At 39.5% G+C, this 16,201-nt stretch overlaps 1 protein-coding gene across 5 annotated transcripts in view; it reads left to right on the top strand.

Annotated features, from left to right (window-relative positions):
• The window catches only part of LOC108087220 (protein tincar), a 61,646-nt gene that overhangs the window by 12,470 nt on the left and 32,975 nt on the right, over positions 1 to 16,201 (top strand). For all 5 annotated transcript variants that reach the window (XM_017184495.2, XM_017184497.2, XM_017184494.2 and 2 more), the window contains one exon: positions 11,567 to 11,651. The gene's annotated coding sequence lies outside the window, so the exon portion shown is untranslated. The remainder of the gene's footprint in view (positions 1 to 11,566; positions 11,652 to 16,201) is intronic.

Here is a 16,201-nt window from a genome sequence, read left to right as displayed (position 1 = left end):
AGACCAACTCAATTACAGCCCTCTGGTAATTCGATATCGATTCAATAATTGCCTGAAAAAGTATAAATATATTGCAATCGATAAAATCCATTAGCATAAACAACCGGCAGAAGTGTTCTACGTAGTTTCCTGGCCAAAGCCATCAACAAGAAATCAAAAATCGATTAAGCCCCTGATGAATTTTCCCTTTCTCCTCTGCGGTTGGCAAAAAGTTTTAATTGCGCGCAAATAACAAAAAAAAAATCCATGTATCGCTGTTAATATGGCAGAAGTTCTTGAAATTTTCATCGCAAATTGGCATTTAAAATGCAATCACATTAACCCCAGACATCCTTTGATCAATTGAGCCAATTGCGGAATGCTTAATTGCTGGTGCTTAATGTGTTTTTCGGAATGTTTATTTCTGTTCGGCAGATATTTTCATTTAATTTGTTAAGTATGCTGCCGTGAAAAAATATGTTCAAGGACCAGTGTTAAATTTATAAAAAGAGGAATTTAATGATACTTTTTTTTTATAAATAGTAATACTAGGTAATCAAAGCTTATTAACAATTTATTATTAAATCTTCCGAATTTCTCATCTCAATCTTGTTGCTTAGTGTAAAGCATAACCGCCAAAAAATATAAAGGAAACACGTTTCATCTTCCTGTTTGGGCTGCAACTTAAATCTAACAGCTGCCTTTAAGCGCAGATGAAACCTCCAACTGCCTGGATGACTGACCATTAATTTGAACAAAGCTAATGCCGAAAATTATATGGCCAACGGTATCCGCCAAAAAATTTGGGTTACCCTCGAACACGAACGTGGAAACAAAACTGGTTTATTTAGTGACTGGTTCGCGAAAAAAGTTCCGCTCCCTTGGCCCCAAAATCGTTAAAAAGGCCAACAACAACAGATGTCGGCGGTCGCGATCGAGTTACCTGAGATCGGAGGCCGCTTTGCAGTTGCTGTCTCCTTTGATTTGAGCAGAGGCAGGTGCAAAAATCCAAGTCTGATCAGGACTTAGGGTTCTCTGTCGCTCGACACTGAAAGAAAAGTGTATAATTTAATCAAATCAAGTTTAAACTGATGTATATTTTTGGAACTTAATATCAGGATTGAAATATGAGGATATTTCCAAAGAATTGGTAGACTAATAAAATGGGAATATTTTTAAAATATAATATTATAAATTATTAAACCTGTTATAATTAGTTTAAAAGTTTGGACTCTTCATTGTTTAAGTTTTTCTCGTTTTATGACCTATAAATAAAATTATAGTCTTTCTATATTTTTTTATACGCAGAGTAAAATTAATTGCTTCGGGATACAAACCTTTAAAGCCTTAATAACATGATCTTTTAAATATATTCTTCAGTGCAGGTATATTTGCTTCTGTCTCTGGCTTTCTGTCCCTCGCTTTAACTGATTTCCTTTGCGTTGGCACACCTGCTGTCTTGTCCTTGTTTGCGATCTCCCCACGAACGTACTATATGTATATATGTATATCGCTATCTTTTCTTTACACTCTGACTCACACAGGTAGGCTGACGTGATCCTTTGTGGCCATAATGGCCCTTTCGCAATTTGTTTGCTTTGGTTGTTGGGCTCTGCGTTAATCGAAAGTGCTTAAGTCTGTATCCTGCGCAGGGCTCCTGGAGATTGCAATCTCTGCGGCTTAGGGAGGACGGCTCTGGAACGACCTCTCATCATTGTCCATGTCACAATAATTGCCATAAATTATTCGGCTACCTGCTACTGTCTGGAAATAACCTCGATCCACTTGAACAAAAACTCAAGTCCTTGTGAATGTGTTAATTTCCTTGACTGCCCTTTGTAGACTATTTCTCTTAGGCGTCAATTGAATTAATTTGTTTTGTATGGTCATTGAAACTTTCTCCTACTTTCCCCAAAGGAGTCGTAATAATTAACTTCAATATTTGTGAGAAATAATGAACAGCTGAAATATTTCAAGTGCGTAATGTTTTGGCCCTTTTATGGGCAATACTTTTTTAAAGTATTAAACAATTTGCATTTTTTGAGATATTTTACTATCTACCGAATTCACTGTCCAATTTTGCATTGCCATTTTCTCGTTTTCCCATTCAGCCCTCTGCTCTTATCAACGTTTGATGAAGTGATGCCACTCCAGTTTCACTTGACCAAATAAAATTTCCTTCATTAAAATGAATGAACACCGAAAACTAAACTTGAAATTGCTCAGCCTCAAGGGGAAGGTCCGAACTGAAGAGTAGGAAAGGATATCTCTGAGTACATCTCTTCCGAGTTCATCTCGCATTTTCAGTTTGCCGTGCCGTCGTTGTCGTTCAGATTTACGAAAATTACGACTCTGTACACGGAGTACTTCAACTTGAACTATCGCTGTTGGTGTTTTTCCGAACAGACTTTCTCCGCCCAGCACCCACCTACCAGTTTTCCCCACCATTTCCACACCGTCACGCTTCTCTTCACTCTCCCCAAAATCCCAACTGCATTTTCCAGTGTTATTCCAACGCCACTCGCCGTCGCATTGTTTGACATTTCTGTCTCTACTCCTAGGCATTTCTCCCACCATTTCCCTTTTATCTAACCCCCCAAAACAGCCGAGAACCAGATAGAAAAAAAACTTTAGTTTTCGTCTATACACACAGAAATTGGTGAGAGAAACAAACCAAAACCAAACTAAACCGAAAATCGATAGGAATAACAGGCGAGAGAATATCAAGGGAATATCTCTGGCTCAACTAAGTTTGCAGGCTTTTGGTGAAATATTTTGCCTCAATGAGAAAGAAGATTTAGAAGCATTTAGATAACAAAAATGGATTTTAAATTTTTAAATAAAATGCCTAAGCTTAAAATAAATTCAAATATTCTGTCGATTGATAGGGGTATTCATTTCGAAAAGTGGCGCAAACATAAATGCAATTAAAAAGGGTTTATGCTCTACAGAATTTAATAAACATTGCTCATCTTTGTTATCTACGTTCAAATACCTTCAGTCAAATGTCGGAACCTTTCAGAGGAACTTTTAGCGGATAGCTGGGGTGTTGCTGGCCCGTCATTTTGCCAATAAATAGAATGCCTGACAGTGCAGCAGTGGAGTTCCGGTTGCCCCATCCCCAAACGGCTGTCCGTTTTTATTTCAGCCATCCTGCCACGGATGTGGCTGCTGCTGCTGCTGCTTTTGCCGCTGCCTTGCCTTCATTTATGTTTGACAGACGCTGAGCAGTACGTGTTTAGCCGGAATCCTGGGAGAGATGGGGATAGGATGCCTGTCAAGGTACGGAACATCGGAGCTGTTTTAAAAACCTTTGTTGATAACCGCATTGAGGCCGCCTTCTGTCCCCCGGAACTGACTCATCCTTCTGCCAGGAGGTTCTCCTACATACACACCTATCAATTGAGGAAATATCACTTCAAGTGGCCTGGGCCATAAAACACAAGCAGCCCTCCAAAAAATGGGGAGCCCAGAGTGGAGCCAGTGTGCCACTTGAATCGCCTCGAGTGCAAATGAGAAAAGACGGGCGGACGGACGGACGGACGAGTGGCCGGAGATCCTGGGGGTCATAGTCGGAGTTGGAGTGTCCTGTGTCCTCTGCTGTCCCTGGGTATTTATCATTTTGCACTCCTTGGCTCGAGTGACAAACGAGTGCAAAGCCAAAGACACTCGCAGTCCGATACAGGAAAATATTGAAAAATGACTCGAAAGTGGCCTCCGGTTTTTGGTCTCCGATTTTAGGGTTTCTCAAGTCCAATAATGTCGGATGTCAGTCTTCAGTTAAGTCAATTATGGTCTTAAAACTTTTGTTGTTTGTGAAAAATACTTTTGAAAAATGAACTCAGATTACATTTTCTCTAGTCCTGACAAAATGAGTAATGGTAAACTAATAAACCAATAATTGGGTATCATTAGGGCTAGACTTTCATTAATTTTGAAAATTTTACCGACATGACCCCATTGCAGGTAGTATCATTATCTCGGAAAATGTCTCTATCGAAAGGTATGTGTGTATTTGTATTTGTAGTTGTAGTTGTAGTTGTGTGGGAGTGTGCCTATGCTATCTATGTGTGTCAGTTAGTGAACTTTTGTGGCTGCCCGCACCTCACCGCATTTCAAGCAGTGTGATATTTACTTTCTGCCCCACTCCGAGTGCCACTCCCCCTCCCCCGCCCACTTCCAGTATTTTGTGACTCTGTTTGATGATGGAGTCGGGGGCCGCTGGCTTTATCTCTGCTTACTTTGCCACCTAAGCGAATGGCTCTTCCTGTTTTCCCTCTCCGGTCCCCTAGAAGTTCTCAAATTCTGCCTTTTTTCCCCTTGAAGCTCCTCCACCCGAAATTCCTAATTCAGATTGCCCAAGTATCCGTGTGCTGGTGGAAGTTGCCTAAAACATTTTTGTGATTCTGTCCGCCTGCTTTTCTGCCGTGCCGCTCTACCCGCACGTAAGTTTTTCAAATTTTCTGCTCTTGTCCAGATCCTGTGGCTCCTTGAACTCCTCCCTCCAACTCAGCTGCCCACATTGCCTTAGATTTCTGCTTAATTTATGTTTCTATGCCGAGACCGTTGGTCTGTTTATCTGTCTCTTTTCGCTCTCACCGCTCTGTCTTTCACTATCTAGTTCTGTCTTCTCTGCTCTAATTTTAGCTTTTAAATACCCTGGAATAGAGTATGTTTGAGTGCCAGCTAATCCTAAACTATGTGGCTATTATATGTCTTAAAGCTGTACCTTTTCAATAAAAATACCTTAGGTAACTATTACTATTTTTATAACATATTAAATTATAGTGTGTATCCAATTTGTTCCTAAAGTTTTTACAATTATTCCGATATTTTTACATTTTGTTTAAGGGGTACTCGAAGTTCGTTTCCTTACCATCTGCCCTTTGAAGGCTTGTTGTATTCAGGACTCTGGCTTTAAGTCTCACTTACCGGGTGTTCAGCTTTCCTTTACACCTGTGCTTCTCGTGCATAAAAACGCTGCTTTTCCATGTCCTGAATTTCCCTTTACTCGCACAGTAAGCCCCATTGGTTGGGGGCTTTAAGTTTTCGGCTGCATGATAAAGTTGCCCAGATTGCGTCACATCTTAATGAGCAAATGCAGCGGACAGGAGCAGGAACAGAAGCAGAAGGACATAAATGGGGTCGGAGCTACTTCCGCGACCATGATTAATCTCAACACTTTCCGACCCATTAATTCCACTCGGCCGAAGGGCTCAGTTGGTGGTGGTAATGGATAGGGCACCAAAACCGGTGGATTCTGAAGGGGTCTGCGAGTTGTCATGCGAGTGCTTCAACTCTCATTATTTCACACTCCTTTTGCAGCTGCCCCTTTTATTTTTGGCGAGGGGCTCCCCATTTTGAGTCACCTGTGGGGATTTCTCCCCCATTGAATCACCTTCCCCTAATGTGTGACAACTCCGCAACGACTCCATGACCAGCCCCTTTTTCTCGATGTTGATGATGATGATGGGCAGATGACGATGAGGTGTAAAGGCAACAGAATGGCAGATTGAAAGTGCCCAGCCGCAAATTGCAATTTGTTTTGGCTGGAAAGGTGGCTCTGGAGTCGCATATGAGGAATGCGTGTCGTAAAATGGCTAAAATATTGCCCCAGGCTGAAACTGACATGAGTTGGAGAGGGTGGGTCGTTGAGTTGGCCATGTCTGGGTGGTATCGATAGGGGGAGTAGGACATTAGGACGTGACCTGGTCGGGGGTCTCATTTTCGGCCATCGCCATGGCAGCACCCTAATCTATGTCCTGCCAAATGCGGGGTGGAAATATATATTTATTTATTTTTCTGCTTTTCCGCTGTTTATTTCCTCATTTCGGAATACTCTTTTGTAAAGGTACTATGAGATTAGGAAAAATCTGTATTTAAAATATTATAAATTCTAAAAGATAACTTGTATTGTGATAGCATAGGATTGGTAAAGATTTTACTCTATAACATTTTTAAAAACAATTTTAAAGTTTTTCCCAAAAAGTTCTTTTAAATGTAAAAATAACAAATAAAATTCGGATTTTAAAACGAACTTTTTTTTATTTTTTTTATTGAGCATTGAAAACTTTCTTGAAAGGGAGTGTTTTCTATTTCCTTCTACGTTTTTACCTATTTTTCTACCCCTCGTTGTCAGGATACGAAATTACATTTGTACCTTTAATTTATTGATGTTTGAATGCGTTTGCCTAGTCACAAGACATTCCAAAGTTGCGGGGGAGTTTTTCGGGGGAGTGGCCATCGTAACAGCTGTGTGTAAAAGGAGTGCGTGTGTTTGCTGTTTGAAGGTGCCGATATGTGAGGGGTCACCTTTTTTGGGTTTAGTTTAAAGGTTCATTTGTTCAGCACCCGGTTCTGGGCGTGAAAATGGCCAACTAATAGAATGTCTTGACCTGAGAAAAGGGTTGCCAGCAATTTGATTTACAGGCCCGCCCTAATGGAAGTAAGCGGATGGGTCATGTGGGACTGGAAACAGGAGCCGACACCTTTTGGCACGTGACAGCACGAAATGCTAATGAAGTGGGAAATAGAAACTGTTTTATTTGTTTTAGGGCCCGCCACACAAATGTCAGGTGTGGATAGTGAATGCGGATTGAGAAATCTCTTTTGGCAAATTGGTTGTGAGAGATTTGCAAACAAATCGGGTTCAGTCAAGGTTTTCTGGCTCTTTTAAGCCGTCACTCAAATGGTCATAAATTATAAGTGACGAAGGATCTGGCCTGCTCGTTAACTTTGATACGAAAATCCCTGCAGCAGCAACGTTCTCTTCTGTTGCAACTTATTTACGTGCCACACCAGCACTCGCCACGTCTTCTTCGTTATATATAGCTATTCTTTGGCATGTCCCCCAATCTATAAACTTAATGCCACGCGCCAGACAACAAAGAAGCTCAGTACCGAAAAAAACTATGAAATGCCACAGGAAAATGCAAAATTTATCATTGGCTGCAATGAGCTGGGATGCGGAGCATTAAAGGAATTTTATACTTTGACATATCAGCATAGTTGTGTGTGTGTGTGTCCTGTGGCAGGATACGTTGTAAAAATTCTAGTGCATACTAATGAGATCTTGGTGGTGGCAAAGGTTATAAAGCAAAATTTTAAGGTCTTCCTTAATAGCCTGTAAAACTTTATTTATGTATACTCAGCTAATTTTCATAGATAAATCAAAACCATTCATTCGCCCTCTCCAACTTCAGCAGAATTGCTCAAACTTTTATTTAACAATTCTATCTTTCAATTGTATAATTCTCCAATAAAATGTGGAATTCACACAAGGCATAAACGAAGCGGTGGCAAAAACTTTGGAGCTTTGACAATAAAAAAGTTTAAAGTCCTCTTGCACCATTAACCAGTCTAAGACAAAGACACGGCGCTCACTCCCCGAAGAAGACAAAGTTGAGTCACCCGGGTACGTACCACCCATAAAGTCTGCAGATTGCCACAGCCAAATGTTTGCGTAAATTTTCCTGCAACAATTTTGCCTTTGGCCAGAAAAGAGAGGAGGATTCATTTTTGGGTGGCTGAGTGGTTGGGCGGTGGTGCAAGGTGACACATTCCTTTAATAGCTAGCAAGTGGCTGCATCCAAGCACACCGAGTGCTTGTTGACTTTTCCTTTGTTTTTCTTTTTGATTGCCGCTGGATATTTTTCATTTTTCAATGCCACAGGACAAAGGAACGAAGGTCCCTTCGCCTCGCACTCTTTCTAGTTTCTTTCCGCTCGGCAATCATATTGGGATCAGCATTGTAAATTGCCCGACTCGAGTCTCATATTTCTTTATTTCGCTGGCTGATTTTGATAAATGAGGCAGAGGGGATAAATCAGGAGGGAGGTGGAAAAGTCTCCCTAGGCACAGCTTGTAGCATTTGATTGCCCCTTTTGCCTCGGCGAAAGTTAAACATTATTTCCTTATTTATTTCCCTCAACTTTCCAGACTCCCCAGAACCCTTTTGCACGCATTTCCTTTCGCTTTTTCCTGGTTCTTGTTGCCCGAAAACATAAATTTCCTTTGTCGCAGCTTCCGTCTGGTCATGTTTTTTTTTTTTTTTATTTTTCGTTGGGTTGTTTTTCCTCTTTATTTTTGTGCTGAACAGTTTGACAAGCTCTGAACATTGGTAAACTTTTTCCCCGACCCTCGTAACTGCTTTTGCAAATGAGATTTCGTTCAGTTTGCTGTGATAAATTGTTGATGGCCCTGAATGTGCTTACATGGTTGGTGTGGGTGGGAATTTGCCAAAGGTGATGGAAGGTTAGATTCCGATTTTTCGGGTGGTACGATTCTGGGTGGCATTTGGCATTTCGCTTGTCGAGAAATTCTTGGTTAAGCTGAGTGAGGAATTTAATTCGTTTTTTTTTCGGTAGGTAAAAGTTTCTCCTCGCCCTTTTTCGGTTTCCATTTAATCCAATTCAATGAACCTAATATGGAAATTATTCTTTGGAATTTGCGAAGGTAAGGGATCAAATGACCTCTTATGGGGGAAGGGAGAAAACCTACAAGAATCTTACAATTTAAGTCAGGATTTCCTGGAAAAATCATAATAAAGTTTAAGAGGTGTTCAAACTAGGAGTCTCTTCCAGCAAGAATTCAAGTCAAGGATAATTATTCAAAGGGAGAAAATGAAACGCAGAAATTGTAATGAAATATGCAAATGATTAAGCAGCCAAGGGGCAGCGATGGGTGTTTTCAGTGGTCACTCAGTGGAAGTAATTGTTGAAATTATGCGCTAATATTTTGCACAGACCAACACCAACAACAACATCAGTAGCGAATGTTGAACTCATTTTGCCATTAACTAAGCCAAAACTGAAATCCAATTAAAAGTTAAACGCCACAAAGGCAAAACCCATTGAAGAGTGTCTGCCGAGAAGGGAAAAGGTGTTGCAGCACTGAGCGAAAATATGCATTTCTAAATAAGTTCTTAACACTCTAAATGCTTATGAAACTTTGAAATCAAGCACTGAGTATATTTCTTTGAATTAAAATTTTCCAAATCAACAGTTCTAGTCAAGGAACTCAACTAATAACATAATTAACATACAAACTTCAATTAATTTGGAGTTTTTGGTATAAATACTTTCTTAAAGGAACAGTTGCCTCACAGTTTTCAGTGTGACAACATGAAGTAGTGGATTTTTTCTACCCGGAGCCTTGGTCAAGTTGAAGGCTTCCGGTGAACTGCAGTCGAGGCCAAAAGGAAGCAGCGAGCAGCGAGCTTAGCATATTATAAATAACATCCAAACACGCAAACCGTTTGGCCAGGTGAAAGATTTGGCTGTGGAAATGGAAGTGGAAGTGGAAGTGGAAGTGGAAGGGACTTTGGCCCGAACGAGTTAACGAAGCCATTGGCCGTAGTGTTGCGTGCTCGAAACTCTTTTGGGCCAAAAACACCGAACCGAACCGAACCGTACCGAAAGAGAAACTTTTGCAGCTGCAGGACGAAGAACAGGAACTACGGGAGCCCCCAAGAAACTTTGATTAAGTTTCCCATCGACTTAAAGTTCCTGCCTCCGAGGCGGCGAAATTAACTAACCCGGAAAAGAGAGAAGCGCGTTGGAGCCAGAGCCAGATAGAAAGAGACGGGTAAACAGGACGTGCCCGGGTTCTCTATGAACGAGAAGCCCGGATAAGTATGCTATAGAGATTCTAGCAGGCACGTAAACACATTAAGATGAGTGCGAGCGAGACAGGAAGTGAGCGCTCGGAAGCGGGAGGTCGATTGGATAGACCAAACCTCCTTTATGATTATTGTCTTAAAATTAATCAAAGTGCGTGCCTGAATTGTCCAAACTTTTTGGCTGGCTTTCTAATAGATTTCTCGCCCTGCCCCATCTTCCGCTGCCTTGTGTTTGTGTTTTGCATTTAATTGATATTCAAAATTCATGGGGGAAGAGTAAATATTCACTAAGAGAGTTATTAAAGATTAAATTTTGAAACTGAGAACGTTTACGAAAAATAGAAACAGAACAGAAACGGTTAGTCCAACAATAAGGGATTTAATATCCTTGCTTTGCTCTCTTTATAGTTTACTATAGCAATTTTCTCCAACATCCCTATTAGCTGCAGGTCAAACTTTAATACTTTCCTGGGAGATTAATTAAATTACAGGCAATATTTGTTATGCAGGGGACAGCCCTGGCCGAAGGATTTGCCTTCGAAGTGGAGCAAATTGTTCTGGCGTGTGGAAAGTTTGTCGGGACAGAGAACTTTCCCACTTGCGGTGTGGTGCTGTGTGAGTGGTGCGGTGTGGTGTGGTGTTATGTGGTGTGGGTGGTGGTTCTAGACATGACATGCCTCTGAGGTGGAAATATTTGACAATGTTTGCGGCCGATCTGTCGTTTGAAATGGCCGACACTTTGCGGCCTGAATGTCACAGGACACCTGCGGCCATGATTTCGATTTACTGTTTGATTTTCGGCAACCCGCATTGAGGTCTTCCTCTAAAATCTTTTCTCAAAGGCAGCGCACGTCATTACCATAAGGCAAAGGAGCCGTGGTTTGCAAAATGTGAACCAGCTGCTCCTGGATTTTTTTTTGCTTGAATAACAATGAACACGGGAGTGACAGAGGTTTACACAAAGAAAAATAATAAAAAGCAATGTAAACCAAAATAATTACATTAATAAACTTTAGACAGGATGTCTTAATTATTTCGAGCGCTTCAGAAATTATATAAGAATATTTGTTTGAATTTAACTTCAACTCTAACTCAATGGAAAATTTTTCGTAATCTAGTTTTTCTGCGTGTACTCTTCTCGTTTTTTTTACCCGTCAAATGTCAACCGCCATTTTATGTATTTTTAAATACAACAAAAATCGAAAGAAAAATGCAAAAAGAGCGAACAGTAAAAGCACATTTCTCAACTGTCATCAGTTTAAGCTGATGAAATTGGTGACAGACAGACCCCATCTCCTCCTATTTTCGTTGTTCTCGTTTCGTTCTCGGTTCATTTGCCATCATCGTCAATAATATGACATAAGTATACTTCCCAGTAATGCGTCTCAACCAAAGTTTTTTTCCTTTTTCATCTCAAGACACCCGCTGTGGCTGATTTCATAATGTTTTCTGACTGTTTTTCTACTTTTTGATTTAGTGCCTGATATTGTTTCGTCCTTCTCCTTCGTCTGTGAAATAGCTGGAGATTTGTGTTTGTGTTTCTATTGGCTCTGCAGATTATGATGAGATTTTTGACACTTGATAAAGTCAATAAACACACAAAATAGCTGTCTTTAATAAGAGACTTTAGTGTTGTAGTGAATTAAAGCAATAAATTTGTTATAGGAAACAGCTTAAAATTTTTGCTGTATCTGGATTATTCTTTAATAGAAGTTAAGAAATAAATAATTTGTAGCCCTAGCCTTAACGGTTTTTTTTTTAACTCTTAGTCTGCTCTCAAGAACGAACTACAAATAATAATTTATATAGTCCTTCTTAACATAGTCCTTCTGAAAAATGACATTTATTAAAGGGGCGTCGTTATTGCTTTATTGTTTAACCGTCCATTTGATTCATTGGGTTCTTGTGGCCAACATAAATCAATTTATTTATATTTCCATTCCATCTGTTTTCTCTCTTTTTTTGCAGCATAAAGAATAACAAATTGAAGCCAACCAAACGGAACCAACTTCGGGGCAAAAGTGCGTACCGGTTCCGCCAATTAAAATCGATGGTAAGTTGATTTTTATGACCGAATATTTTTTTGTTTTTTTTTTTTTGTAATGCATTTTCCATAAATGCACTTTGCCATAAAATCTCGTTGGCCATAAACTCAATTAAGCCTGCACGGGTGTATAAATATTTCGAAATACGCAGTTTAATGAAATTTATGGTATTGCATTTTGTTTTGTTTGCGCACATGGTAGTGACATGAATTTACTGACATTATATTTATTTAAATGAATCCCTAAATGTAATATATATCGAAGAAAATTTTAATGTTATTATGTATGGAATCAAACGTTTGTTTTTAGATATTAAAAGTATTTGTGCATATATTTTGTATGAAACTGTGTTGAATGTTAAAAGAATCGGGTTTTAAACTGTTAAACAGCATTAAATATGGCCCGGTTCAGCAAATATTTCCCCATCCGAGTGTGCTCTTTTTGTAGCTCCAGTTTGCTCCATTTTAAATGCAGTTTGTTGAACTTTCCCCGTGCAATTTGTATTACTAATGCGAACGGCAAACAAAGATGAGTTGGGGAAAAGTGCTGGAATAAAAAATGGAAATGGCAAGCCAATGAGTCGAATGATTCGGGCGATTGCAGTTCCCTAGGAGCAGAACTATTGCCTTTCCCCAACAGCTGGCCCAGATATTTGTCGGTTTGAGCCGGAAAGATGTCCGTAATAATTCACTTTAGGCCATGGGAGGGCCAGGAAAAAAGGATTAAATATGCAGCAAAAGTCGAGACCAGGAAGGCTAGTCACACGAAAGGAGTACGAGAAAACAGCAGCTGAAAAGTTTAGTTTAAGTGTAGAAGCAAAAACAACAATAACAGCAACATCGACGACGACAGCCAGCAGAACTTGGCTCAAATGCGCTCATGTGCAAAAATGCCATTGTTTTGGATTTGGTCGTAAACAAAGCGGTGAAGCGAAGGCAAAAAATTCCCTTTTTCCTAAGACCCGAGAAAAGCTAGACAAAAAAGGGAAAAGGTAAGAAGAACATTTCCCCCTTCCTGCAAAAACAGAAAAAGGAAAACGGAAGCTAGTGACTAGAGCGGCAAATAAGTCTGAAAGGTTGGTCAAACTTTGAGACATGGTTAATTCCCTGGAATGAGCACTTAAAAGGATTACTCAATTGGAAATCACCGCAAAAATTTCGATATTAGTAAAACAAATCAAACATAAATTTATAATTGTGCTACGAGCATTTAGTAAAAGTTATTAAGGAAATTATTAGAGGAGATAACGTTTGTTAATGGTATAACTTTTTTTTAACAATTTAAGAATTTATTTTTTAAATATTGTGCCTATTGACATGCACCCGATTGTTTTAAGAGTATGAGCCAGTAACAATAGAAACAACGTTAGCAACAATGCCCGTTCAACACTTGAGAATTCTTCGCAACACACACACTGAGATGGACTTTCGAACACGCAGATTTCAAGAAGGGTTAGGGTGTGGACTAAGGATTGTATATCCTTTTTAGTTCCCTTTCAACTTAAGGAGTGGGTAAAAAGTGCTATTGGGTTTTTGGGTTCCAGCTTTTGCTTCTGCTTCTGCTACTGCTACTGCTTTTGCTTTCAACGTGCGTAGTTTTTAAGAGCGAAACGGGGGAAATGGGGCTGTGTTGCAGACTGTGCCACAAATGGCGTCACATGCTAAAAACCCAAATAGCAGAAGCAACCACCGCAGCAACAACAAACTACAAAGTTGAAAATGTTTGCTTGCAATCTCACTGCAAAAACTTTTGAAAATGCTACAAAAAAAAAAAAAGAAATAAAGCTAGACGACGTGGGCGGTGGAGATGGGGATTTCGAGTGACTACAAGTCATAAAGTACACAACACAACGGGGCAAACACGGAAAGGACAATACACAGACATCCAAGTCCTCGTACAGTCGACTGCACAGAATGTCCTTCCAAAAATGTTCGTGTCTCGTTGCTCCGTTGCTCGCTTTTCGTTTCTCGTTTCCTGGTTGAATTGCAGTCACATTTTTGGCATATGTCACCACACCATATGCAATTACAGGACTCCAGGCAAGCAGTTACATTGAAAACATTTTAACCAAAATTGAATTTACTCCATGCCCCTTCCCTCTTTAGCCAACAAAACTGAACAAAGACGTACAAAGCCGCCCATTAATAATGGTGAATGGCCGCCAACAAATTGACCATTTGAAGAGAGAGCCAGCCCTTGGCCCATGTGAGTCTTTCCCCAGAAGTGCCAGAAAACAGCAACAGTTTCGTAAAAATGGCTTATAAATTATTACGACACAAAAGAAGTAAAAGTATTTGTTCGCGCACTTTCGCAGCGAAGTCGAGTTTATAAATTGGCCATAAAAACCAGAAGCGGTCGAGAAAAGTCAGTGGTTCGAGGGGGTGACAAAAAAAACTTTGCGACAAATTGTACAAAAAAAAATACTGCACTAAAATGTGGGGCAGACTCGACGGTTGCCCATTTAAATTCGGGGATTATGGAATATGTTTTTAAACCGTTAATTTATGGCGGTGCTCTCGAGTAATTTATTGAACCAAAGTGAGTTGTAAATAAAAATATTTACTTTATAAAGTTATAAATATTAATAGTCTGGTTTATTTTAGATTTTGTATATATTTTTGGTAAAGTTTATTCAACTTTGGATGGAATCTTTGTACTAAGATATACTAATTCTATTTTTAAATTTTTCGTACTTCAAAAAATTATTAAAATTTCCTTTTCGTGTCGTCGAATATTTCCTAAAATTTGGCTTCGAGTGGGTATTCGACATTGTTGTAAAAGCTTTAGCCAACAATTGGTTAATCGGTTTATTTGTATAAAATAGATTCTGTCTAAATATTTATGCTTTTAGTTTCACTTTATAGACCGCTGTTATTTTCGTTTTCCACTACGTTTGCGCTTTGTTTGGCTTTCATTTAGGTAAATTGATTTGTCCATTTGGCTAAATTTATACTGTGTTATATTGTGTACTTTTCATATGGATACTTTGTTTATATAGATGGTAACAATAACGTTTCCATTTACTTGATTAATTGTCAATCAGAAAGCATATTTGCTTTAGCTGCCTTTTAGCCAAGCCACAAGAAAATGCCTGCAGGCCGATTTGAAAGTATTTTCTTGATCCTTTCGTTTCTCTTCTTCATTTTCTCCATCTTCTTCTTGGTTGTCGTCTCTCTCTTATCTCTTGTTCATCTGGTTTTCCTTCGTCATGTGGCAGCTGCTTTCGCATTGCAAATAAATATTTTATGGCATTTTGGATGCGTTACCGCCGTCCCGCTTCTTCCCGCTTACAAATACAATATGGCCGCCGCCATTTTGGCATTCACTATTTCGCCATTTTTACCATTCCGCCATATTTCATTTCCGCTCCTCCTTCCGTGTGTTTGTTGTTTTTGGTTTTTTTTGCTCCTGGTGCCTTTGTTTGGCGCTGCCATGGCGCATTTTGTGAAAAGTCAATTATTTATGCATGTCACGTTATTTTCCGACAAAAGAGCACAAAAAAGAAGAAAAAAAAAAAACGAAAAACCTGAAAGAAAGGAAATAAACCCCACGAAGGCAAACCAAACCAAACAATCATGAGTTGGGTAGCACAGAAACAAATAGCAGAAAAAAATGAAGAAATTTGCGCTAAAATGGCCAAAAATTCAAATGTCACCGCCAGCAGCAACCGCATTTTCCCCTTCCTAATTTCACTCCTCTTTCCGCATTTCCTCCTCGCACTTCCACCGTTCAACATTTTCACATTCGTTAGGTGGCAAGCTGATTATTAGATTTGACTTCTATGTGTGTCCTTGTGTGCTTTTGTATACTTTTTGGGTATATATTTTCGCTTGGCTCTCTGTGTGTTTTCGAAACGAGGAATGAAAACAGGGGGAGAGACGCACAAGGATAGGCACTGCAGGATCAGGGAAAAACATGTCATTGGAGGCAATTTAATTGTAATTCGATAGAATGAAAAATTTCTTTATTCGCTGCCAAAAAAATGTGTCATTTCATTTTGTCAGCTCAACAGAGGTACATTTAAGCACGTAAGCTTAAAATAATGACGTTGGGAAGCGCAGAAAAATGGGGTCAAAAGGTTACGGAAAAATCAAAGCTACCATTTTTTTTTACATACCTAAAAAGCATACCTTTCGATATTTTTACACGAAATAATTTAACTACGTGTCCCAAAATTTTTTTTTACTTTATTGTCAGGCTTGCCTTATTTTTAATGACATAAATGATCAAGAAACAAGTTGCAGACCAAAAATATGGACAGCAACTGAAGAGTCTGGCGGCATATGGTAGTGCACCAGCCAGCCAGCCATCCATCCATCCATCCATCCATCCATCAATCAAGTTCGGTTGTCATATTATAACTTGACAGCTACCAGACTGGACATCGTAGAGCATATTAAATGTGCTTTTCAGGTGCTTTAAACAAAAATTAAATGGATTGAAGGCAAGTTAGTGTGTGTTTGGCAGCAGACAAGAGAAAATGCAATCAATTGAATTTAATTTTAATTAAATTTAATAGACAACACTGTGCAAAAAAGGGATCCGAGAAGAGGTGAAG

The sequence above is a fragment of the Drosophila ficusphila genome, unplaced genomic scaffold, assembly GCF_018152265.1.
Source record: "Drosophila ficusphila isolate 14025-0441.05 unplaced genomic scaffold, ASM1815226v1 contig_791, whole genome shotgun sequence".
In the NCBI taxonomy this organism is placed as follows: Eukaryota; Metazoa; Arthropoda; class Insecta; order Diptera; family Drosophilidae; genus Drosophila; species Drosophila ficusphila.
Note: the sequence above shows the minus strand (reverse complement) of the source record. Positions and strands in the feature narration are given on the sequence as shown.